Raw genomic sequence first — 26,759 nt, 5'->3', positions numbered from 1 at the left:
TGGGTTTGCATGAGGACAGGTGTAGAGAGTCAGCCAGAGGGAGGGCTCGTGAGAGGAACTTGATTGGGAACAGGTGGGGCTGCCCAAGGCAGAAGCGAGGTGGCTTCCTCACAGACTGTAAGACCCTGTTAAAGGCTGGAAATAAATTAAAGGGCTTGACTTCACAATAGCCAAAAGGTGGAAACAGCCCAATGTCTACCTTTGGGACAGAATGGATGGTGGCAGAATAGGTAAACTCCATGTGGTATATCCAGACAATGGAATATCAGGCAGCCATAAAAAGGAATGAAGTACTGACACATGCTATAACTTGGATGAACCTTGAAAATATTATGCTAAGTGAAAGAAGCCAGACACAAAAGGCCACACGGCGTATGATTCCATTTATATGAAATGCCCAGAATAAGCAAATCCAGAGACAGAAAGCTTAGTGGTTGCCGAGGACTGGGAGGGATGGGGAGTGACTGTCTGATGGGTACAGGCTTTCCTTTTGGGGTGACAGAAAATTCTGAAACTAGAGAGTGGTGATGGGTAACATTGTGAATATACTTAATGCCACTGAATTGTACATTTAAAAATCGTAAATTTTATGTTATGTGTGTTTTAGTGCAGTTTTTTAAAAGTTGAGTTTTTGAGGTCAGTGTGCAAGGGTGCTGGGAATCTGGTTTGTTTGGGGTGGACTGGGTGGAGAGCAGGAGCCCTGGGGACAGGGCGCTGGGGCTCGGGCAACCGTGGGGGACATGCTTGCCTTCCTGACCTCTTGTTCCCTGGGAGACTTTTGAGGCTGGGAGGCCACTTAGTACCTTCCCACTTCGTCTCCAAGCAGAAATAGCTCAGCCAACATGGGGGAATGGCGGACGCCCTCTCTTGCCTTCCAGACTTATGGCAGTGGCCGTGTTGCCTAGTGTTACGTTGAAAAGGTCTGACTGCACAGCCTGCATCCTTTTAGAGTCATCTGAGGAGGATGTGGTTCCCTGGGTCCCAGGTAAGGGAGCCATTGGTCCTCCCGGTATAGGAGAAAGGGACCTGTGCGTCCATGGGGGGGCAGCTAGGATCACCGACCATATCACTTGTAAGCAGCTCGTGCCACTTGTAAGAAGGAGGTCTGTTAATTGACTGAGTGCTGATTGGTTTTCAAAAGATGGTGTGACACAGGATGTAGGGCTGTCCGGGATCAGCTGTATGAGTAAATGGCTGTCAGATAAGTATTATCCCGGGAAGTGTTTGGACCAGACCCATGAGTAAAGATAGATCGATTCTGGCTAAATGAAGGAGGAGGAGACGACATTTATATAATGCTTGCTGTGTGCTCAGCACTCTTCCTGATTCTTAGCCATTTAATCATTTATTCCACCCAGATGAGGTTGATACTGCTGTTACCCCATTTTACATAGGAGAAACTGAGGCACAGACAGGTCGGTGAGCTGGGATTCCAGCCAAGGTCTCCTGGCCTCAGAGTCTGTGAGTGACATTAACCTGACCATCATCTTTCTGTCTCTCGGTAGTCATGCTGGTTGGTCAATTTAGGGTAATTTAAAAATATATAAATATATACACACACACACTTAAGTGTATACACACACACACACACACACACACCTGACTGTGTGGTAACATCCTACCAAGAGAGAAGACAAAATTGTGTGTCTGCGGGGGACCTGAAACCAAGGTCGAGATGGAGGTACAGCCAGTGAAAAGCCACTGTCTTCCACAGGTGCCCGTTAAAGTGGCCCTTGGGAGGGAGGGTGGTTGGCTAGGGGCGCTGGCGTGGCTGAGGCCACAGGGTCTGGGCTTGGGAGAACCAGTGAGCAGTGACCCGTCCCTTTGGTCACAAGGCAGCCGAGGGAGACGGGCGCATCGATCAGCTTATACCTGAAAACAGGTGGAGGGTGGAGGTGGGAAGGGCCTCTGTGCCTTCCTCAGAGCCTTGTGTCAAAACACGTGCCTGTAGAGAATCAGCTGAAAACTGTTAAAACTGGTGAGGGAATTCTGCAGGGAGACCATTACAGAATTAACATACAAAGGTCAGTAACTTTTCTTATGTATCAGCAATTACAGAACCAGGTCATAGCAAGTGACAAATATAGAATGGGATATCTGGCCTGTAGGTAAGTGTTCCATGAATGTCAGTTTTTTTTAATGATAATGGAAACCAACTCCCAATTAGAACAGCAACAAAAATATCAAATACACAGAAATAAACGTAGCAATACGGTATTTTTTTTAAAGGGTAAAACTTTCCCAAAGGACACTAAAGATCTTACCATGTTCTGGGAGGGCCAGACTCAAAATTGTAAAATGTCAGTTCTCCCTGAAATCTGTAAGTTTAGCATAATTCTACTCAAAAAATCTCAATTGGTTAGGATGTGATTCTTAATAGCCAAGAATGTTTTTAAAAAGAAGAATGATGAAGGGTGACTTGCCCTAACAGATTTTTAAAATATTGTAAACAGGATATTTACGTTAGTGTGATCCTGGCATAGGAATAGAGGAAATCACGAAAGCTGAGGAGAAAGTCCAGAAATAGACTCAAATATAAACATAAGAACTTGTGTATGATAAAGTTCTGATCATAAATCAGTGAGAAAAAGGATGAGTCAATCGGTAAATGGTGCTGGGAAAATGGCTATTTATTTTAAAATAATAATAAATTTCTACTTCATGCTGTGAGCTCGTAAATCCCAATTTATGAAATGTATCTTTAAAATGAATTCTTGGGACTTCCCTGGCGGTCCAGTGGTTGAGACTCCGCGCTTCTGATGCAGGGGACATGGGTTCAATATCTGGCTGGGGAACTAAGAGCCCACATGCTGTGGGGCGTGGCCAAAAAATAATAAGAATTAATAAAATAAGATGAATTCTTAAAAGTTCTAGAATAAAGCATATCAGTATCAGTGTAATCTTGGGGTAAAGAAGGCTTTCTAGATAGGATACAAAAGCAAGAAATCATAAAGGGAAAGATTTTAACTAGATAAAAATAGAAAACATCTATACCTCAAAAATCTCTATAAGCAACATAAGGCAAACTAAAAACTGAAAAACATAAATTTTTAACATGGATGACCAAAGATTAATGTCCTCAATAAAGAACTTTTACAATTCCCTGAAAAAGAGATCCTAATACAAAACTGAGCTGAGAAAATGAACTAGAAATTCAGAGAATTTGTACAAATGGCAATAAGCATCTGAAGTATTACACTTACTAGTAATAAAGAAATAATGTTAACAAGAATACCATTTTAAAAACCTTATTAAAGTGACACTATTTAGAAAACAACAAGTAATTCCCAGTGTTGAAAGGGTTAGGGAAACAGGCATTCACCTGCTCTGGTGATGGGAGGGCAACGTGGTGCCAAGTTTATGAAGGGCGATTTAGCGTCATGTATCAAAATGTATCTTTAGCCTCATCTTTTCACTTCTAGGAATTTAGCCTAAGGGAATAGTAGTGTGTGACTTTGCTCCGAGGTAGCCTATTGCAGCATTGTTCATAATAACAAAAGAGGGAAACATGTCTTTCAGTAGCATTTTAGTGACTCACTTATGGGATATCCATATAATTATGTTGTAGGAGAATTTTTGAATATGAAATGAAAAGATGCAGTATATTTCCGAAGCAGATTATACATCTAATTACACCCGGAGGGTCAACTTTGGTGAAAAGACTGGCGTACAGAGGATTTCAAAGAAACTATTTCATTGTGCTCCTATAGTCCCGTAGTTCTCAGCCTGGGGCTGTTTTGCCCCCATGGGACCTTTGGACATTACTGGAGATACTTTCGGTTGTCACAACTAGGGGGAGGGTGCTACTGGCATCTAGTGGGTTGAGGCCAGGGATGCTGTTAAACATCCTGCATCGCACAGGGCAGCCCCCATGGCAATGAATTATCCAGCCCCAAATGCTAATAGTAGTGCCGAGGTTGAGAAACCCTGGTGTATTTTTACAGGATGACATCCGTGTTCTCTCTCCAAAAGTATTAAGGCAGGATTGCTACTGCTGCATTGGACCCGCTCGTTTATTAGTTATGCATCGTATTGAAGTAGATGCCGCTGAGGGCTTAGAAAGTGAAGTTTTCTGAAGTCAGCAAACGTTTCCTGCATGATCACAAGAAGTGCTGTGCTCACATATAGCCAAGTGTTTGCCTGGTCCTTTTTCCATGGTGAATTTTAGCCCAACCTAATATGACATTTATCCAAAATTCTGAGCTTTACTATATATTAGTATATTTTCAATTAGTGTGATTTAATTGTTTCTTAAAATTTTTATCATGAAAAATCGCGGAGCAGTGGTGAGAATAGAGTGGTTAGACCTCCACATTCGTATCACTTCGATTTAACATCGTGTCCCATTTACTTCAACAATTTTTTTTTTGCTGAAACATCTTCCAAGGAAAGCTTAGACGTTATGACATTTCACCCCTGAATATTTCAGAATTCCTTTTCTGAAAAGGAAGAACATTTCTTACATCTTCTCAACAGCATTATTACACCTAACAAAACTAACAAAAATTCTTTAATATCATCTGATGCCCAGTCCACCTTCCAGCTTTCTTGGTCGTCCCCCAAATGTCTTTTACAGCTGGTCTACTCAATGGTTTAATTATTTAAACATTATGCAACCGTGAGCTACACAAAGTATTATATTTAGAAGCGCATCAGGGTCCTCGTGGTGGGGAGGCTTGGGCTGCTTCTGAGGCTAGAACGCACGTGGAGTGATGTGTCGGTTGAAAAGTGCTACCCAGGTGTTACCTATCATCATTGTTAACTTCATGGTCTAAAGGAAAAGGCATGGCCATGTCTGGCCTGAACTTTGGGCTTTGGGGCTGGGGGTGGGGTGAGAGCTCTGGGCCTCCTTTAGGGGAGCGTCCCCAAGGAAGGGGCACCTCCACAGCAGAGGGGACAAGGGAGCCAGTCACCATCATAAATCCTTGCCACTTCCCTCCGTGGGAAGCAGAGGGTGCTGGAGCTGAAAGCCGATCAGCAGTGACTTCAGGTGCCAGCGGGGCTGGAGAATTCTCTGTTGTGGAGCTGTTTTCTGTGTTTCTGGTGTGGCACAGCATTCTTGGCCTGTCCTCCAGACGGTTGCGATCATCAGATGTGCTCTGGGGGCAAAACAGCCTCTGGTTGTTAAGCCCAGATTTCCTGACATCAGCCCAGTTCCCCAGAACCCTCCGGGAGAGGAACCAGAGGCTGAGCCAGGGCACATGGGGGCTCTTCTCTCGAGCGGGACCTGCCCACTCCACCCGCCCTGGCTGGAGACCAGATTGATCCGTATGCGTTCGGTTGGACCAAACAGAATTGTCATTTTATTCGACCATTTGTGACCCACAGAAATGGCAGTTTCACACGGTACGACTTACTCTTTCCATCCCCTCAGCCAGGAGACCCTGCTCTGGGCAGCCTGCGTGAACCAGTTTCTCTCTCTGTCTGTTAGTCTGTCTGCCTGTCTCGCTCTGATTTTCTAGACTGTCTCTCTATCTCTGGGTCTTCCCTCTGCCTTTGTCTCTGTCTCTCTACCCCACCACCTTCCTTACTCCCTCACTTTCCCCATCTCCTCCCTCCTCCCTCCCCTCTTTGTGGCTTGCACAAAGGGCCAGGGCAGAGGTCAGGCTGGGGTGAGCAGGGCCCCCCCCGAGAGAGCCACTGGGGGCCTCCCCCGGGGAGCACAAAGGAAGCCATTTGCATGGGGGGTTTCGGACCGCATTGTTCCCCTGTGGCTGGGCTTTTGCAGGTGGAGCTGCCACCAGCCTTGGAGGAGGATAAAAGGATGAGCTGGGAGGCCAGAGAAGCCTGGGGGAGGAATATTTAGCCCTTCTGGGAGCTCTTCCCACCGGGGACTCATGGCAGATGGGAATGGGGCAAGTGACAGGTGTCAGTGAGAGAGAGGATTGGAATCCCCAGGACCCGCCCTGTGTCACGAGGATGTCACAGGGTCCTTGACTACAGAGGCTGGGGGGTTGGGGGCGTGCAGGCTGCAGAGCTAGGCTGAGGCAGGGTGGATGCTGAGACCCCATCCCCACCCTGCAGGGTGGCCCCCTGCCCAAAGCCGTGCCCGGAACCTCCCTTGGGATTCCTGTCCAGGTCGTGGGCTGGGCGCTGGTGGGAGGGGACACACAGTAACACACTGTGCCGGCGTCACAGTCCGTCCCCTCTCTGGATTGCTGTTGGGCTCGGCCCCTGCAGAACCTCAGATGCCACTGAAGTTAGTAAAGACCGCCACCCCCAACCCCAGAGGTGGTCCCTTTGATTTATTCAATACCCTGCCAGATTTAAAACTACTCCAGACTTGATCATAATAGTAGTAATGCATTAGTCCACTTGGGCTGCCGTAACAAAAGACCGTAGAATGGTGGCTTAAACAACAGCAATTTATTTTCTCAAAGTTCCGGAGTGTGTTCAGTCCAAGATCAGGGCGCCAGCGTGGTTGGGTTTTGGCGAGGACCCTCTTCTGGCTTGCAGACTGTCGACTTCTTGCTGTGTCCTCACCTGGTGGGGAGAGAGCTCTCTGGTGTCTCTTCTTACAAGGGCCCTAATTCCATCCTCGTGGGCCCCACCCCCATGGCCTCACAGAACCTTAATTACCCCTCAAAGGCTCCACCTCCAAACACCATCACTTTGGGGGTTAGGGCTTCACCATGGGAATGTTGGTGGGACACAGTTGCGTCCATGGCAAGTGATAATGACAACAGTGTTGAATGCCATGGTGAAGAGCAGGGATTTTGAGTTTTTCATGACCCTCCCCCCACCCCAGTGACCCAATTAAAGTGTCCTGCAGGCCACTTGGTAGCTTTGGGCTCAGTCTTCTCAATGAAATGAAGGCGTTGGGCTAATGATCTATTCAGCCCCTTCCCACCGAGTATTTCCAGGTCCCAGCTAGTTGGAAGGCTGGGGGACGGGGGCCTCATGGTCCTAGAACCCGGGTGGTTGCCTTGGGGGCTCTTTCAGGGCTGTGTTGAGGGGCCCCTGAGGGATCTGGACCAGGAATTGTGCCCAGACCCAGGGGAGGGAAGGCGAAGAGGAGAATGGATGGGGCATGTTGTCTGCCCACTGTGCAGGCGTCCTCCCTGCTGTGGACACGGGCCTTTAGTGTTGGAAGGACCAACGTGGCCTTGAGGTGGATGAGGCTACCAGCTGCCCCCTGCCGTCTGATACGCAGCACAGACTGTCCCCACCCCCCAACCTTCCTCCTGTCAAGCAGGACTCTCTGCTGCCTGTCCCCCTGCTCCTAAAGCTATGGGTGTGGGCTGTGAAACTAGTCCCACTCTGCCCTGAGGCGTGACCTCACAGATCCGGGGCCTTGTGTCTTTCCCGCCCCCCCCAGGGCAGGGCTTTATCTCAGTTAGAGCAGTGGATCTGCATCTGGGGAGGCGCAGTGGGGCACTGCCCCCTTCCAGTTCCTTCCATGGGAGAGGTCACCTTCTCCCCAGGGAAGATGATGGCCAGTGTGATTTGCACTGTTTTGTGAGCTCTGCTCAAGAGGAAAGTGTGTTGTCGGATCGAGGAAAGGAGAGAGCTGTTTCGTTTGCAGAGGTTGGAAATGAATCGGGGTCTGAAACGAATTTATTCTGTGCTAATAAGAGGTATCTGAAAATCGGTGGTGCGCTGGAGGTGGCGCACACCTGCTCCCGAGAGCTGACTGTCGGTATCTCTTCCCAGCTCTGTGCTCAGGGCGTCCTGCTGGCAGTTTGAAATTGGCCACGCTGGGAGTATTTACACCTTGGAAATTGGCACAAGCTACAAATCAAGGCTTTTTCTTCCCAGAGAGCAGGTGGTTACACATTTCTCAGTGTTTCTCCTGAAAGGCATCCTGGGAGTGGAATTTTGTCTCTTGATACCAGTAGGAAACCTAGAGATAGCTCATCCGATCTGGCCTCCACATTTGACAGATGGGAAGACTGAGGCCCAGAGGACAGTGACTTGGCCGAGGTCACATAGTGGGTTGATGGCAGAACCTAGGTGAGGACCCAGATCTCCCATCTCCCAAGTTTCTGTGGACCAATAGTGCCTCAAGCCAGCATCCTTTCAAGCGGTAAGCCGTGGAGAGAAATCAGACATGGAGACTTGGAAAAGATTCCTCGTGCTGAGGAGAGGTGAGAAATTCCTAAGTGTTTGGGGCAGCAGATTTAGTGAAAGCTGCTTTAAAGCCAGGCTGGGTTAGATTTCCACTCACTGCCATCCTACCCGCTCCCCCAGCAGGTGGGACACAGCCTTAGTTTCCTGGCATTCCTTCTGTCCCGTGAGGTCACCTCCTTCAGTCCCAGGGTTGGAAAGTTGTACTTCAGCATCTAAAATCTCCCTGTAGGCGAGGACGTCTTCACCAGACGGAGAGACCTCTGAGAAGGTGGCGATCCTTTTAGGCCCCATAATCTAGGATGGTCTGGGCTCTGGACTTCACTCCTGTCCTTCCTCCTCTTTGTGGCAAAGGTACTGCTGTGGATGGGGGAAGAGGTGCGGTGCCAGCCGTTCATTTGGGTTGTCAGGGCCCCAAGACAGGGATTCTTGAGACATGATTTATTGAGAGGATGTTCTCAGGAGAAACTAGTAAGGGGGTGAGGGGGGCAGGGCAGGGGAAGAAGCTAGGAAAACGTGCGGGTTCAGAAGTCTGGCCTCGGCCTGTTTCCATGGGCGGTCTAGACAGTGAATCACCCCAAAGAAGTTGTCCTGCTTACAGGCAAAAGGGCTGGGTGCCCGCCCACGTAGCTGGCCACTGGCTGTGCACTGCTCGCGGGGATGGGGCGTGTGGATGTTTCCAAGCCGAGCAGTTTCCATGAGCCAAGGGCAGGCCTTCAGAGGAAGTGCAAGTGTGAGCTGGTGGCCACCACCCCCCACAGCAGCTCTAGGTGGGTATACTGGTCCAGGAAGGGGACTCTGGGCAAGGCACCCTCCACGTCTGCTGTACTTGGTAAGTTATTTGGGGGGAAGGCAAGTTTTATTGGGATTTGGGACCCACCTGTGGATTTCTGTTTTGTTCACTCCCCAGCAGCCCTGTGCTGTGGAAAGGCCCGGTGGTTTTTCTCTGGGGCCCATGTCCTCCCTCTGACACCAAGCCAGTCACTCAGTAAAGACAGTATCGTGATCTCTCTCGTATCTCTCTTCTCTGCCACGTACACACTGCTGCTGCTGTCCTAGGTCAGACTCTCTTTACTTCTCCCCAACGCTGTATTGGTCAGGGTAGGCTCCGTGCTGTAAGAAGTATCCCGACAGTCCATCGCAGGTGTTCCTGGCTGGGCGGCTCCCTTCCAGGCAGTGAGTAGGGGGGGCCCGGGCTCCTTCAGTCATGTGGCTCTGCCATCCCCTGGGGCCTTGGAGTCATTGGTTTGGAAAGAGAGTGCCTAGGGGAGCCCTTTTCCGGGCAGGACAGAAAGCGTCTGCATCACTTCTACCCACGTCCCGTGGCTGGAATCTGTCACATGACCACACCTCACACAAGGGGTGCTGAGTAATGTAGTCTCTAAGCCCAGGAGGAAACTAAAATGGGGTTTGCAACCTATATACAGTCTTCGCCATAGACCTTTTGTTCACTCTGCTGACTTTGGGGTGTCTGTGGCCACCTGTCCTCATGGTGCCACAGTTAACTGGCATCAGAAAGTGATGGTGAGCTTTTGAGGGCCTCTTCTCTCTGTAGGAAGCCATTTAGTGCAGTCTTGGCCGGGGGGTGGCCATCCTGCCCGGCAGCTGCCCAGGTTGGGGTGTAGCCCACCCAGGGAACTCAGCAGAGGCGTGACCTCACCGGCACTGGCCTAACCAGCTGGGCTCACCGGCCAACCAGCCACTGGGGTGGACACTGCAGGGACACCAGCTTCCCTCTCTTTCATGACTTTCCCAGGAAGCCCAGCTTCGCCTCCTTCCCCCGTGCCACTGAATCACCCTTCAGCGCCGATGGCAGCTCCAGGCTGTGTCCACTGCTGGCTCTTGCTGGAGAAGCGTATCCATAGCCAACTGGATCCCCGTTGGGACAGCTTTGTTTCCCCTGCCGAACACAAAATCCCCTGTTCACTCGGAGAGCCGACAAGGAGACCCTGTGGGGCCGGCCCTGTGGGAGCAGAGAGCAGTGAATGCAGCGCCCCAATGGCTTCAGCTTATTAAAGGCGAATACACAGGCTAACCCTGCCCTCCGAGCGGGAGACAGAAAGGAGGGCACAGAGCTGTTACAGCGGATTAGCGGCCGCAGACTGACGGAGGCAGGTGCAGCCTTTTCTGCAGTTTGGAAGGGTTTATGAAATACTGATCCCGTGCTCAATAAATCCTTCCCTTGGCCTCATCCGGGCTGCAGCCTGAAAATGGGGATTTCTTGTTCAGCCAGGCCTGGGAGCGGTTTTGAGTCTCCCACCCCACCCCCAACTCCTAGCATTCCTTGGGAATTCCGACGTGAGGATTTGTGCACTTGTCCGTTTATACATTTTCTTTTTCATTCATTCTGCAGATGCACATTTACTGAGGGCCTGGTTTGGGGGCTGGGGTTCCAGAGATGATAGAACGTGGAGTCCTGAGTTCAAGGGACCACGGTTTACTAGGTGAGAAAGATGCCCGAATAGATGATTCTAAGTCAGACGGTTACCTGTTAGAGCGGAACCAAGTGTGCATGTGTCAGCAGATACCCCCGTGGCTGTCTCCAGGCCTCCCAACGTCGGGCTTTGCTAAGAGCCTGACGGGTCTGTTCTCTACCCATTCAAAGCCTCAAGTCCCAGGTGACTCGTCACCCCTCAGGATGGGCTGCTGTTTCCTCATGGCACCGAGAGCAGATAAGGAGAGCCAGTGGCATAGCTAGAAGTTTGGGGTCCTCAAGCAAAACCTCTGGAAAGTCCATCTCATGTGGCAGAACTTGCATCTTGGAAAATGGCCAGGGGCTGTATTCCTCTGGCTCTGATGAGGATTTGGTTTCCATGTCTTTCCCTCATAGAGATGGGGACCTTGCCCCCATCTGTCCCAATCAGACATCCCTCATCCAGCTGGGCAGCGCATCTGCCAGGGAGCAGAAATCTCTACCTGTGTTCTCCACCGGGCTTTACAGGCTGCACCTCCTGCAAGCGTTTGGATCTTTGACAAAAGATGTTGGAACTTGTTATGTGGCTTAGGGCTTCAACGTGCACGTTGTAGCGGGGAGGGAAGGAAGTGGATGGTTGGGACCTCAGGGCTACGGTAAAGCCTGACGTCCAAGGGTGGAGGCACAGGAGATTAGAAGGTTCTGAGTTAATTTGTCCCAGGGCCCAGGTCGCTGTTTCCCAGCTTCTACCAGGACCTGGCGCTTGCGGGTACCGGGAACACAGCTGAGGGGTGCCTCCCACAAATATGGCCTCGCCTGCAGGTGAAAGCTGGTTAGTCCGTTGACCACCAGAATTGTACGGGAAGCTTCTCCCAGTGTGAACTTCCCAGTGGCGGGTCAGGGCAGCCCTGGGGGGATGTGTGGGAGTCACTGCCTGGCTTGAGCCCCTGAGACACACCCTCCTCTGGCTCCAGTACCCTTTGGTCTGCGGACGGTGGGTGCGAGTTTGGGCAGCACAAGCTCAGAGGGTGCCCTGTAAAATGGTGAGACAGATTTGGAGCTCCGGCTGGGAACCTCGTGTCTGGGGGGCTCCTGGAGACAGAAGAGATGAGTAAGAAACAGAAGACTGGTATAAAAGATGACCTTGGCTGTCTTGTTAAAAAAAACCTAGACATGTCCAGGTGGGGAGGGCAGGGCAGGGGTGAGGTCCACTGGCCTTTTGGTGACCGTCATCCTCTAGGCCCTGCAGTGGCTCTTGGGGAGAACAGTTGTGCCCTGCCTGGAACATGAAGACTCCAGCACCTTCCCCGGGGGACATGGGCTCTATGGTGACCCGAAGTATATCCAGAATTCTTTCCCTCCCCAAAGCAAACGTGGTACCTTCGTTCTCCACTTGAGAGGGTAGGGAGTCTGGACTTGACAGGGAGGGTCTCCGTATCTGCTGTGGTTCTTGCATTTTTGTGGAATGGGTGGCCCCTGTAAATACGGTTTTCAGATACCATAATTCGCTATCATGCCACGTCACTTTTTTTTAACCATTTTGGATGGAAATCTTTCCCGAATGTATTGCCAGCTTTCCTGCCATATTAGGCAACGCACATTGAACGTGATCTAACTCCTCAGGATGATGCAGCCATTGCAAAAAAGGGATTCTACTGTAAACAGACTTTTTCAGCCGTTTTAGGACTGTTGGCCTCTATTCCAAATGGCCCTTAGATAGTCTACATCTGCTTTGCATAATTTCATAGTTTTCTGCCTCTTCCTTGCTCTCTGCTAGCCATTCCTTCCTCCTGCCAGTGGGTGTCTCACCAGAAGGTCCCCCCACCTAAGTATAGGTCCCAGAGTACTATGTTCTGGGAATGGTGATCATGACATTTATTATCAATGTTTATAAATAAAAGATAATTCAGCTGTGAATGAAGATCTAAAGGGATTTCCTTTGTGATAGTTACTTGGCTGCTTCTAACCTCTTCCTTCCTGCTTCTCACCTGTATCCCAGAGAACTGAAAGAAACAGACAAGGGACCTCCAGGTAGGTCGGGTTTTACAGTCTGGAAGCATTTCCACACTCAGCATAGACGTCCGTAAAATAAAGAGGATACTGGATTTGCCTCTTCAGTTCTCACATCAGACGGCTGAGGAACAGAGAGGGTAAGAAGTGGGACCAGCATCGTGGGGGTTCAGAAAGCCATGTCCTTGGAGTTTGAAGGAACCAAGAAGCTTGGGAGGGAGGGGCACTTCCCCCGAAAGTCTTGAGGGCTGATCTGTTGATTAAACAGGTGGTTGGTAGACTTGTGCTGGGCTGTTGCAGACGGTGGAACTAAGGACGTCTTGGGGGCAGGGGGAAGTCACAGAAGCAGGTGAGGCTCAGGTGATAGATGTCCTGTCCAGCCCTAGGGTCAGTGGTGGGGCTGATTCAGATGGTGGGATGGCAAAGGGAGGTGCAAGGGTGAACTGCCTTTTAAGACCCCTTTCAGCTCCCAGAAGGTGGATTCCATGGCCTGTGTCCAGTCTATCAGTTGGTGGCAAATGACAGAATAAACCAGGGATGGCAAGAGTGTGACAGTTTTCCCGCTGAGCCACAAGAAGCACCTGATTGAGTTCTGGGTCCCTTGGGTGCTGAGGTTGATTAGTAATGTCTGCCCTGAGCTTCAACAGGGAAACTGGAAGCGTGCGTGCTGCCTGTTTGCTTTCCCTGCCTCCGCGCTTGCTCCCAGTCAGCATCTCCTCCTGCAGCCATCATGTTTGATTCTAGAGACAAGTTGCTCTTCATCAGGCCTTTCAAGCTAGGACTCCAGAGTGTCATACCGGCTTTCCTCTTTTTCTTCCTCCTCTTCTCTGCCCAGGCTGTCCTTCGTTTCTAAGGGCCAGAGGCTCATCTGCTATTTTGGTGGGGAAGTACGTCAGAAAGAGTTTTGGGAAGAGGCGTCTACTCCCTGGGTGCAGCAGCTTCTTGACTGCAGTCTACCTGCTCCTGCCTTTCTCTGGCTGCCTGTGATCGCAGCCACATTTCCTAGGGCGTGGCTGGTGGGAGGAAGGACAGGGGGCGTGGTGATGGAAGCTGGCTCTTTGGGAAGGGCTGTGATGGGAGGATGGCTGGCGGAGGGGTTATGCCCGAGGACAGGAAGCCGAGAGGATGGTCCCTTGAGAAGGGGCATCCCTTGCATTGGGGTGGGGGGAGGTTAAGGGTCATTGCTGAGTCATCAGGTTGCCCATGGCTTTGGGGACAAAGACCCCTCTGGGTGGCCCTGACCTAGGAGCAGTTGGTGATAGGGAAAGTGTCCCCAGTGGCCATGACCTGGGACACTGAACATTGTGGTCCTGTTTTCTCATGTGTGTGATGGAAGTGGTGGTCCTAATGCTACCTACCCGGCCTCCTTACCGGTCATCGCGCAGCTCAGATGGGGTCGTGGGTGGAAAGTGCTTTGGCTGGAGCTGCCCAGGTGTATACAGCACCGTCCCCGCTGTTCATGCTGAGCTCTGGTGGGAGCTCATGGATTGGACACACCCGCCCTCTGAGGCTGAGGCGGGATCTGCAGGCAGGGGGGAGGGGGACCCCAAGGCCTGTGGAGCTGGTGGCAGAGCAGGGCCTGGGACCATCTCCAGGGCAGAATGAATTCCCTCAGCATAGTTTACCCCAGCTGGGAAGGACTGAGGATGGGCAGCTGAGGGTCAAGAGAAGATTCTGGATGGCCAGGCACCGGTTGAGCCAGCCGAGGTCTCCGGCCCCCCGTCGGGAGGGCTTTTGCAGTCCCCAAGGCTCTGGGCAAGAGGCTTTAATCTAATTACATGCTTTATTTGAGCCAATTTGTTTTCCAATCCATCTTGTTCAGCAAGAAGAAAGAGCGTGCTGGGGACTCCTGGCACCCTCTTGTTCCAAGTGGGGAAGAGGAGCTGCTGTCCTCACGTGGCCGGTGCAGCGCCCCGACCTCCCCGGCCCGGCCACCCCACCCCCAAACAGGCTGCAGGCAGCCCTGGCCGGCAGGGAGGGAGCTTGGGTGGGTGGCTGCGGAAGGGGAAAAAGCCCGGCTTGCGGGTCCCCCTCATGAACGGCCAGCCCAGCCTGCCTGTTCCACGCCCTGCTCCACAGCCCGTGCCCTTTGGGGGTCCCGGTGCTCCAGGCAGGACAGAAAGAGGAGTGGCTTCCAAGGCAGTGGCCTGGGACGAGGCTGTTCCTTCCCACAGGGCCCTCCCCACCCAGCTCAGAACCCCTGGCTTCTCCAGCAAGGGCTGCCCTCAGAATCCCAGGCCCGGGATGTTCAGTCTGCAAATGTATTTTCATAATAAGGCAGAGCAGATTTCGAATGTCTGTTATTAAAGTCCAAACAAAACACCAAAGCCCTTCAAACATCCCTGGAGAGGGAAGGTTTGCCGGCCCCTGCTGTCCTCCCCAGGCGAGGAGCCGTTCTCGCCAAGCTGCGGCTTTCTGTGTTTCGCAGCATTTTCCACAATTCTTTTTCCGCCCTTCTGAATCCTGCTTCAGGCCTTTACTTTCCCGCTGTTTACACAGACTTGCTTCTCTGGGCAAGCTCCCTTGCAGGTCCGGGGTCTTCCGCCCTCGGACTGGGGGAGGGGTGCGGGAATTGTCGGGGCCTCGGGTCACTGTGCCACACGGTGGGGGCAGCTTTGTCCCCCTTTTATTCGACAAATATGTATTGAGAGCTTGTAAGTGTCCTGGGCCCTGGGGAGAGCAGTGGACAGGACGGTGGCCCTTGCCGTCAGGGAGGGAAGCAGGCAATAAACAAACAACGCTGAAAAAATGTGAAACTGCTCTGTGACAAGGTGCTAGGAAGGAACCAGATCCCCTAAAGATGAGTTTGCTTTTGGGAACAGCCAACCATCAGTTGGTACCTGCAATACATCAAGTGAGAAATTTAAAAAAAAAATTTTTTTTTTTTTAAATCGGTATGCCAGGAATATAGTGAGGTTTGTTTTCTTGTCATGGCTCCTGAATTATAGGAAAAATAATGACAGCTAACATTTTTTAGTTTGTCAGGCTTCATCTCACTAGAACGTCAAAGGATTACACGTTCTTACCCCATTTAATAAAGGAGGAATCTGAGGTTCAGAGACTTGCAGTCACAAGCCCAAGGACACACAGCTTAAGTGTCGAGAAGCCGGTGTTCCGAGTTCCTCTGTAGCCTCCCTGCCAACTGCTCGCCCATCCCACAGCCCTGAAGCCCGTCCGTGTTCCCATCCATGTTTTGAGATAGGCCATTCCCACCAGTGTACCAGATTGTTTCCCAGGGTCCAGGGGGAGGCAGTCTGTCCCATGGACACTCCACACCCCGACGCAAGCAGGCAAAGACCCTCAGAAGAGCCCGCACATCCGGAGGTCAGCATGCTGCCTCCAGATGTCAGCTGCGAGTCCTGACAGAGGCATCCTGGTTTCTGGTACCACTCAAACCCTCTCCAGCCCAAATCATGCCCTCTTTGTTGTCAAAGGGCTTAGCAGGTTGAAAAGATGCCTGAGCACTTTACCCAGGCTTTCTCACGGGTGTCACCAGAATAATCGTGCGGGATGCTGTGTCTTTAGTTTGGGGAGCCTGATGTGTAGGTGTCTCTGAGTGGTCTCGGTATCTCACAGGGCATCTGCATTCAGCTTGTTTTACACTATGTTTGTGGCCATGGGGGGACCCAGAGTTTACGTTCCAGTGTGTTCCTTGGGTGTTCAGTGGCGACCCATCCTACGCCGGGTGCTGGGACCAAGGTCCGATTCCCCACTGGGTGAGGGGGCAGACAGATAATTCTGGACCATGGCATGGGTTCTGAGAGGGTAGAGGGTGCCCCGCTGTGCTTGGGGGCCTAGAGGAAGGCCACACAGGGAGATGACCCAGGAGTGGGGTCCAAGGAAGTTTGCCAAGGGGACGGGTGCTCAAGGCCAAGGCATGGTGGCTGAACCTGTGAGTGGCCCCCTGCAGAGCCTCTGGCTTCTCCAGTCTCTGTGGGGTTAGGTCTCGTTCTTTCCAGATCCTCTGTGCATAATAGGATTTACCCACTTTCACTCACATGGAGGAGAAGACGTTACAGAGAATGGAGTAAATGTCCCCAGATTGTGGACCTCGGGCAAAAACAAGGTCCTAGCTTTGGGCCTGATATCCTCTGCATCCAGGCACCTTCTCCCATCTGCCTGGCTCCAGGTCCATAGTGTAGCCCAAGAAGGGATCTTGGAGGCAGACGTGCTCCTGTTGGGAGACAGGGCTCCGTCGCCCAGATCTCGGTCAGTTTTATAGATTCTGCCGAGGACCAGAGCCGGGTCACTCCATCTCAGGTCTGAGCTCTCCTCCTCGCCTCACGAGGCCGCACCTTTCCCACTGCTCCGCCGTCATTCACCCCCTCTTCGCGGTCACTGAGCCGGGGCCTCTGAGGCCGCCTGGAGCCCAGCACACCCTGTTGGCAGCCCCTTCTTATCCTTCAGGTTCCAGCTGAAAGGTCATCTCCTTGAGAGACCACCCCCAGCATCCCTTACCTGTCTCACCGCACCAAGGTTATTTCCTCCTGACTCCTATGAAGGGGCAGGGCAGTTACTATCAGCACCACTACCCCATGTTACTGATGGGGAAACTGAGGCTTGGAATGGTTAAGGGCCGCAGATCAGAGCGCGGGTGATGGGATCCCTTTTTACAGGACACAACTGCTTTCCCTGGAGCCCTTTGCAGGCGACTTCCGCTCACACCTTCGGGGCAAGAAGTGAGGGACATGGCCGTGTGAGCTGCAGGGGAGTCTTTGAAGAAGATTTGAAGTAGGAAACACTGGTTTGCTACTTGGGGAAGAAGAAAGATGGATACTGGGGAGGCCTCAGCTGATCTGTCAGACCCAGGCCTGATGGTGGTGGAGCTATCACAGCGGAGGCGCTTTAGGAGAAAGGGTGTGGGGAGGGGACCCTTGGTGGGCTGCGACAGCATGCCGTCCTGCAGGAACTTGCCTCCGCCCCGGCTGGCACGGCAAGGCGAGCCGCGTGGGAAGCTCTGAGTGAAGGTGGCCACACTGGGGAGGAGCAGAAAGAAAGGACAGGGCTTCCCTGGGGGTGACCCAGGCCTGGCTAGAACCCTCGGGTGGCTTTGCATTACACTGAAACAGACTCCAAACCTTATCCTGCCCCACCTGGCCCATCTGGCTGGTGTGCTCCTCCCCGCCCTCAGCTCTATGCGAGGTTCCCCGGCCTGCATTCAGCCCTGGACTCTGCCAGGCTCGATGCTGCCTCAGGGCCTTTGCACAGGCTGTTCTTCCTGCCAGGAACCCTCTTCCTGCAGATCTTCTTGCCCTGCCTCCCTCTCACTGTTTAGGTCTCAGTGTTGTGTTACCTCCTCAGGGAGCTTTCCTGGACTCTCAAGAGAGCAGCACCCTCTCTCCTAGCCACGTCACCACGCACACAGTTCGCTGACTACTCACTCTTCCTTTGTCCCTTGGTATTAATGTTTGTGGAATTGGGAGAGGATGTAAACACACGCACACACACCCGTCTCCTAGGAAGGGGATGTAAACACACACACACACACACACACCCACCCACCCATCCATCCATCCATCCATCCATCTCCTAGGAAGATGTAGCCCTTCCTAGGAGTAGAAGCCCCATAGATTAGTAATACAAATATCACCTCACTGAATAGGAATGTCATTTCATTATGGGAGTCCCCCCATTCAATCCCCATCCTCACTGAAGAAGAGACTTGCCTCAGAATATTTTTAGTGTTTTTCTCCTTTTTTTTTTTTTGGCTGTGCCATGCGGCATGCAGGATCTTAGTTCCCCGACCAGGGATCGAACCCGCGCCCCCTGCCATGGAAGCACGGAGTCTCAACCGCTGGACCGCCAGGGAAGTCCCTGTTTTTCTCCTTTTAATACAAGAATGGTATATGCATTATAGTAAAATTAAATATACAGGCAAGACAAAGCAAGAGTATAAAAACCAGCCACACTTCCTCCACCCCACATTTCGGTGCACAATATGTTCTTCTAGAATAAAATTCAAACCCCTGCCATGGTTGAGAAGGACCCAGGGACCCCCATGAACCATGCAGCCTCATCTCTGGCTGCCCCTCCCCTCCCCCAGCTTCAGGCCCTTCTTCTTTTGGTTCCTCACACCTGCCCGGCTTGTTCCTGCCCTGGCTGCTTCACAGAGCTTCCTCCTTGTCCTCCTAAATGTCGCCTCCTCAGACTGGCCTTCACATCTAAGGAGGTCTCCACCTGCACCCCCGTCCCCATCCTCTACCAACGCATGCTGGCCTTTGTCTTCATTTTGTGAGTGTTACTCTTTGGTGAGTGTGGTTACACTTGTATCATTGGCATGTCCTTCCTGCTATAAAGCCACCCTGACTGTTCCATGAGCCCCAGGGTACACCCTCACCTCCCAGAGCCAGCCACGTGGAAATCTTGTAGCAAAACTTAAGTGGATGAAGGGGTGATAAATTCCTAGAAGTCGGGGTGCTCCAGCAAGGGTGTGTGTTCTCCAGGGTTTTGACCTTCGAAGCCGATTGCACTCAGGAAAGTTGGTATTGATTTGCACCCCAACTGCATTGTCTGAGTGTGTGTGTGTGTGTGTGTGTGCTTTGCCACTTCCCCAGGCAAAAGCCCTACATGCCTGTTGATTTTTAAAAATAAATTTATTTATTTTATTTATTTTTATTTTTGGCTGCATTGGGTCTTCGTTGCTGTGCACAGGCTTCCTCTAGTTGCGGCGAGTGGAGGCTACTCTTGGTTGCGGTGTGTGGGCTTCTCACTGCGGTGGCTTCTCTTGTTGCAGAGCACGGGCTCTAGGCACGGCAGCTTCAGTAGTTGCGGCGCGCGGGCTCTAGAGTGGAGGCTCAGTAGTTGTGGTGCACGGGCTTAGTTGCTCCGCGGCATGTGGGATCTTCCTGGAGCAGGGATCGAACCCGTGTCCCCTGCGTTGGCAGGTAGGTTCTTAACCACTGCACCACCAGGGAAGACCCCTGTTGATTTTTTAAATATTTATTTATTTATTTATTTATTTGGCTGCACTGGGTCTTAGTTGCAGCACGCGGGATCTTTAGTTGCGGCATGCAAACTCTTAGTTGCGGCATGTGAGATCTAGTTCCCTGACCAGGGATCGAACCCGGTCCCCTGCTCTTAGCCACTGGACCACCAGGAAAGTCCCTCTTGTTGATTTAAGTTGCGTTTCTTTGCTTATTTGAGGTTGAACATTGTTACATCTCCGTGTCCGCTTTCTTCCCTCTTGTGAATTGTCTGTGTGTCTTCTTTGAATGTTAGGGTGCTTGTCTTATTGATTCAGAAGAGTTCTTTAATATTAAAGACACCCACCCTTTGCTCTCTATGTTGCAAACACTTTTGGCTTTGCTCCCAAGAATTTTACAAGGTACCTCATGCCCGTCCTTGCTTGGGGCTGCCTCATTTGGGGTGACCGTGGCCTTTCTGCCCCAGAGCCCAGAGCTGAATGGATGTCATGCCGTGGAGGCAAGGAGGGCTGGGAGGTGATGGGGCGGGTGAGACCAGCACAGGCCTGGAGAGACACGTGGGCACTTGGGAGCTGCCTGTGGACGCCGGCTCTCTCCTGGGCAAAGTGCTTGTGATGGGGGTTCTAAGAAGGTGTCTCGGCAGGGGGAGTGGGTCAGTCACCTACAGCCTAGGACCAAGAGGTGAGGGTTGGCTTAGTGGGGCGTGCCTCCTCGACCCTTAACGTGGTCATTATGAAACCCACGGAGACCCACCCTGTGTAAAAGTGACACACGTGGAAAGCTGGTCTCTGGCCCGAGGAGTTCCAAGTGGCTGTATGGATCTGGGTCAGGGAAGGCCAAGACTCTCTGGGCAGAGTGGCCTCACCTGTCATCTGTCACCTGCTGGTGGGCAGGGTGGCGCAGCCGAAATGGACAGAGCCGGCTGGGTGTCCTTCCTGGCGCCACCCCCCTGAGCTCTTCAGCCGGCAGGGTTGGGGTGAGGGGTTCCAGGAGCCCCTCCCCTGTGCCCGGCCAGCGGAGTCGGAAACTCCCGCAGCCTCCAGGTCTCTGCCCTGGGAAGGACCTCGGGGGCTGGGTGTCCCTCATTCCTTATTCCCACTACACCACCTTCCCGAGCCGACAGCCCAGAAGCAGAGAGGCTGGGGGTGCTGCCGGGAGTGAGACCCTGGCCAGCTCCCCGCCCTGCTCCAGGGGAGGCACCAGATGCAGCGCCCCTGGCTCCGACCGGGGGACGCTGGGCCCCGCCTGCCATATGCTCGGAGCCGAGCCTCGATCCGGCGAGCAGGCCCGCCCAGCGGGACTTTTGGCACCTGGGGCACAGGAGGCAGAGCAGAGGGCAAGCTACCCAAGGTGGAGGAAGAGGAGGGAGGGGCTTGGCCACTGGGATCGGGCCTGCGGGGGGGCCCCCTCTCGGCTCTTGGCTTCGGGTTGGTCAGGGGAGCAGGTGGGGGGAATAAAGGGAGGGCTGGCTGCTCCCAGGAGGAGCCAGGATGCCAGCCAGCCAGGATGGGCCTGCTGCGAGCCGCAGATGGCGGCCTCGGGTCTCTGCACTCTCCCCGGGACAGAGCGCGTCCAGGTGGGCAGCCAGGCAGTGCCAGTGTCCGTCCCTGGCAGCTCCCCTCTCGTTGGGGAGGAGGGTGAGATGGAGGGTGACCCTGGTACAGGGACCCCAACAGATCTTCTGGTATTACCTGCACCCTCAATTCTAGCCCCACAGGGTCTCCTGAGAGAGCAGGGGCAGCTTCCTGTTCACCCCTTCCTCCTCTGCGGGGGCCCTGGGTCCAGGGAGGATGGGGACCTTCGGGGCATAAAATATAGGATCCGATTAGTCAGTGAGGCTGACCAACTGGTCCACAGGGTGTGTGTGTGTGTCTAAGCTCATGCCAGCACTTATTTAAGATCAAACCATATGAAACTGCTTTTTTCTTTTAAAGTTGAAGAATGATCGATTTTAGGCACTTTTATGTGGTTCATCCTATTAGTGTTCCTTCTTTTTCTGTTTTCTAACCAGATCAAATAGCATGAAACATCCTTTCAGTGTCTACATGGAGCCAGCCTCTGAAACCATCTGGATCCAGAGATTTCTTAAGATTCTTTATCTATTCAGATTTGGTATCTCTTTAGTTCACTTTGGTCCCTTATGTTTCCCTAAGAAGGAGTGCATTTCATTCAGATGTCCAAGATTTCAGTCGAAAGCTGTATACAATAGCCTTGTAATTTATAAAATCTTCTTTAGATTGTGGTTACACCCCTTTCTCATTAGTTCCTAATGGGTCTGTTTTCTCTCTTTCATTCATAGTTAGACATGACAGTGTTTTGTCTGTGTGTGTGTGTGTGTGTGTGTGTGTGTGTGTTTGTTGGTTTGGGGGCTTTACTGAGAATCAATTCTTGGATGTATTTATAACTTTCGAGTTTTTTTTTCAGTATCCTACTTTATTAATTTTTACTCCTGTTGTTATTAATTCTTTCCTCCTGCTTTCTTTGGGTTTTATTTTTCTTATTTTCTAAATTCTAGAATTGAATGTACTTCATTTATTTTCATTCTTTTTTGTTTAATAATAAATAATATTTATTACATTGTGGTCAGGAAATGTGGTCTGTGTAATTTTAGCTCCTTGGAATTAATTTAGCATTCTTTTACTAGTTATGTGTTTCTGTCCCTTTTTGTCTTTCTCACAGTTTTTTGCATAACGTGTTTCAATAAGATGTTATTCCACACAAATTTTTTTTATTACTTTTGAACTTCTTTGTCACCTAGTGACAAACTTAAAACTTCTTTAAAAGTTGTAAGCTTTTAAAAACTTGCTTTATTTCGTTGTCTCTCTTAAACAGTCATTTAATATTTTAAAATCAGTTTTTCAATAGAGGTGTTGGATCATTTACATTCATTGTTTTGCTTTGAGATAGTGGCTCTTCTGTGATTTGAATTTATCACAGTTGCCTATACCCTGTTTCTTCTCTTCTCTGGTGCTTTGTGGTGATCTTTGGGTTTTTCAAAAGCACTGTTTGATCTAATAGCTCTTATTTATCAGAGTCAAGCATGAAATAGCATCTTTTATGTTCTACTTAAGACAAAAAGTTGTATTCCCCACCTCATTCTCTGTTTTTGTTAATGTCATCTAAAGTTGCAGATTAAATTTGTATACTTATTTATACATACCTATACATTGACTGATGCTCCCTTTCAAACATTTTAAAATTATTTTGATCTTTGCCTTCACTCTGAGAACCAAATTGGAAACCTCTATGTCCACTGGTTTCCGTGCTCATCACCAGTGTGTTCATTCCATGACTTTCCCCTCTTACATTCTTACTTTTGATCCATTTCATAGTTGGTTGGAAAACATTCTCCAGTGTTCCTCTCAAAAAGGATCCATGGTTGAAACCTTGCACATTAGAGAATGTCTTTGGTTTATTGTGACCTTCATACATAGAAGACAGTCTAGCTAGGTATAAAAATCTTGAATCTCAAAGTTTTCTCTCCTCACAACCTGTAGACATTGAGCCATTGTCATCTGGCCAGCTGCTTGTTGATTTTAAATCTGTATCTATTTTTTCCTCATCCTGGTATTTCATATGTTTTGCAAAGATGTACGTGGGTGTGTTGGTCTTTTTTCCTTGATTTTTTTCCAAAAATTCAGTTCATCCTTTCCTTCATACGTAGGTTGGCCTTCAGCTCAGGGATCCTATCTTTGGTCTCTGCTACAGTTTTCTCCCAATTACATGCCATCTCTCCACTTTCCCTCTTCTATCCCTATCATTTTCTCTTTCACAGTTTCCACGTCTTTATCCTTTTCCTCTAAATTTTGTGAGAATCTCTCCAATTTACTCTCCATGTTTCTGAATCTGTTTTCTACAGTATTATTTCTCTTGATTGCTTCCAAAGTCGATTTTAATTGTGCTCCTAGGCTTTTAGGTTTGGGTTTTTCCAGCTCTTCTTTCTTTCGTGTGTCACCCTTTTTGTATCATCACGTGGCCTTTTCAGCTCGGCCTCATTTTCCCATATGGCTTTTTCTCTCCTACTCCCTAGAGGCTGTGTCTTTTTAGAATTTTTTTTAGTCTGACACACCCATTCAGTTTCATATCGTCTATGGCTGTTTTTGAGCTACGGCGACAGTTTGAATAGTTGTGACAGAGACCGTATGGCCCGCAAAGCCTAAAACATTTACTGTTTGGGACTTTGCAAAACGATTTGCAGATCCCTGGCCTAGCGTGACAGCTGGATTCCCATTCCAGCCCCAAGCTGGATGGCAAGGGAATGCATCCAGCTCCCTCTCCAATTCCTAATCCCTCCCAGCCTTTTTCCTCAATTCGCTTCTGCTCTGTGGAGATGGTGTCCTTCTGTCTCCACTGCCTGACTTCCTTGTTCTCTGCATCAGTCATTTAGATAAAAACGTGGTTCACGTACCCACTGCAAATACAGTCCTTCCCGTCCATCCATCCCCTTCCTTAAGCCTCCCTTCTCCGGATCCGGCTCCACCACGGGGCCCCCACCCACTTCCTGCCCATTCGTTCTCCGGTTGTTTTCTCCCTGTCATCTTCCCTTTTTTTCCAGGATTTTTCTGTTCATCAGACAAAGAGCTCTCTCCTGAGGTAAAACCTGGACAGGTTTTGCTTGTTCTACCACCATCTGCCTTTAATTAATAGAGATTGCTCCCAGATTCCAGCGTTGGGTCATCTGTCAGTTTAGTTTTGGGCATTAGTGTGAATTTTCATTTTTTTTTTTTCATTGTCTGTATAGCTATTTTGGAACGAAACAAGGAGAGGAAACGTGGGTAGCTGCAAGTAGATGCCATTTTGAAGGAGTCAAAGTTACATTTTAAAGCTGCGTTTGGTCCATCTTGAGGCAGTCTCTGTAGCTGTGTGTGTATTTGATGAAAGAAGAAAATGCAGGAACACTTTCCTTATCCAGGGACCTCTTGTCCAGTGACCTCAGTTCTCTGGAATACACCCAAAAGAGTCCGCACGCAGCCAGAGAGCTGCCATGGTGTCCGTGCTCTGAAGGTTATTCACTGTACCCAAAGGAGAGTAGTTCAGTCTCTCATTCCAGGCCTGCTGACCTATGCTTTACATACCGTTCGAATAACCTTAGTCTTTCTGTTTTCCTAGCGCACAACTAAATCAGAATCAGCAAATCGGAAGGGAGAGGGGACAGTTGACAACAAGCGCACTGACCTGATGAGAATTGCTGGCTGACGGAAAGGAAAGACATAAGACCCACATAAAAAATAAACAACCACCACAACAAACCAAATACAGCTGTGAATCTGCACATGTTGAGGCTGCTACCGCTTCCCATAAGGGCGAGCTGCTTGAGGTTGCCCTAGGACTCCGGTTTGAGTCAGCAACCACCCCTCTGAGCCTGTCCTCTGCCAGCCTGGGTCCTCCGTACGAGTCTTGGGTGCAGAGACTGTCTCCGTCTCCTACGACTACAGTCGGCTCAGACGGTGGTTCTAACCCTGGCTGCACATTAGGCTCACCTGGGGAACTTTAGAAATCTGGACACGCAGGCTGCCCCCTAAACCAGTGAAATCAGAATGCCTTGGGGGTGGAACCCAGGCATCAGTGTTGTCCTTAAGCTTCTGGGTCATTCCAGAAGCCTGGGTTGGGAACCAGGCCGTTAGGTGCACAGGCAGGGTTGAGAGCAGTGCCACGTGCCTCTTCAGTGCCCTGTGAGTGGCTCTCGTTATTGATATTCATGGGGGCAACTGTGATTTGTCACATGGGGTCTGGAGCTGGATCTAACTAGGCAGTGATGGATGCCACGCATTCGAGGATGGTTTCTGGCCCAGGTGGATACTTGGCTCTGAAGAGAAGAGCTGTGGATGCTGCTAGGAGGGAGTGTCGGAGAGGGAAGGGAGGGCTGGAGGTGCAGGGCCAGGTCCTCCCAGGGGCCGCCTCCCCTCCAGCCCGCAGTGCACTTGGGCCTGGCACCTTTGTCAGCTCTGCTGTCCCGTCTGAGGATGGGAATCACGGTGCCTTCCTCACAGGGCTGCCTGGAGGCTCAGAGGAGCTGACGTGCTGTTAGGGGCTGTCTCCAGGGCTGAGTCTCCACCCCGCAGAGGAGACAGGGCAGGTGATTGACCGGAATGCAAGTACTGACGGGGGCCGAAAAGAAAAATAATGAGAAAGCGATGAGAGTGGGTTCAAGGCCGTCCCTGCAGTGACGTCACCGGCACCGCTGGCATTCCAGTTCTTTCCAGCAGGCAGAGATTCCCGCCAGCTTGCTGGGGAACGCCAGGACTTAGGTACGGCCTGGGTTCAGCCCCAGTAGTGGCTTTGCCGAGAGCACCGTCTGCCCCTGGGGTGGCAGAGATGTGGCTGCGAGCGGCTGTGCCCAGCAGTGGAGTGCAGTGCCGTGCGGGGCAGGGGAGTCGGGGGCAGGGCCACTCGCTGTCACCTCGTGTGTCGACCTCTCGGACTTGGCCCCAGTGGCATACAGGCCACTCTCCCTGGATGCCCCAGCCCCTGCCTTCCACGAGGTCCTGACTCCAGTAAGCCACCCAGCTGGCAGGAGGGGCTGGTACTGTGGACTCTGGTGCCCCCGGGCGGGGCATCCGGGTGTGTGTGGGGAGAGGTCCAAGGACTCTGACCCCTGGGGGCAGGAAGGGGGGCTGTTTTTCCCCACTTCCGGAGACTGGTTCCTAGTGGGGTGCCCCAGGAAGCTGGCTCGGGGGGCAGCAGAGGGCTGCCAGGCCTGTGGCTCCCAGGGCAACAGGATGGAGCTGTTTCAGCTTTCATTCGGACCTTGAAGGAGGCAGCCGCCTCCCATGGGCCAGAGGCTGACTCTGGGGTGATCTCTGAATATTCCCTGCAGATCTAAGTGATGGTTTGGGGGGACAGGTGGCCTCCTGCCCTGGCCTTGTCCTGTGCTCCCACACAGATCACTCCTCACCCCCACCCTGGCCTTGGTTTTCCCCTTTGCAGGATGAGGGGCTGGCACCTGCTCCTGGAGCAGCCACCTGTGTGAGTGAGTGAGTGTGTGTGTGTGTGTGTGTGTGTGTGTGAGAGAGAGAGAGAGAGAGAGTGTGTGTGTGTGTGTGAGAGAGAGAGAGAGAGAGTGTGTGTGTGTGTGTGTGTGTGTGTGTGTGTTCCCCTCCCCCTTTCTAGTCCCCTTGCCAGGACACACACACACCCAGCCTGTTTGCACCGTCACTGCTCCTAGAACAGGCCGGGCCTCTGCGGCCGCGGGCCAGCCTGCCGGGTGCTCCCTGCCGGCAGTCTGGGAGTTGCTGCAATGCCAGGTGTTGTGCGTCCCCAGGTCTGAGCTGAACGCCTCATTCTTATCGAGGGAGGACCCGTCGGTGTTTACCAAGACCCAGCGTAGCATAACCACGAGTACGGTG

The 26,759-nt window shown here is 51.4% G+C and overlaps 1 protein-coding gene across 1 annotated transcript in view; it reads left to right on the top strand.

The window, feature by feature from the left end:
- LOC102983757 (netrin-1) overlaps window positions 1-26,759 on the top strand; it is a 68,780-nt gene that overhangs the window by 26,737 nt on the left and 15,284 nt on the right. The window lies entirely within an intron of this gene.

The sequence above is a fragment of the Physeter macrocephalus genome, unplaced genomic scaffold (assembly GCF_002837175.3).
Source record: "Physeter macrocephalus isolate SW-GA unplaced genomic scaffold, ASM283717v5 random_273, whole genome shotgun sequence".
NCBI lineage: Eukaryota > Metazoa > Chordata > Mammalia > Artiodactyla > Physeteridae > Physeter > Physeter macrocephalus.
Note: the sequence above shows the minus strand (reverse complement) of the source record. Positions and strands in the feature narration are given on the sequence as shown.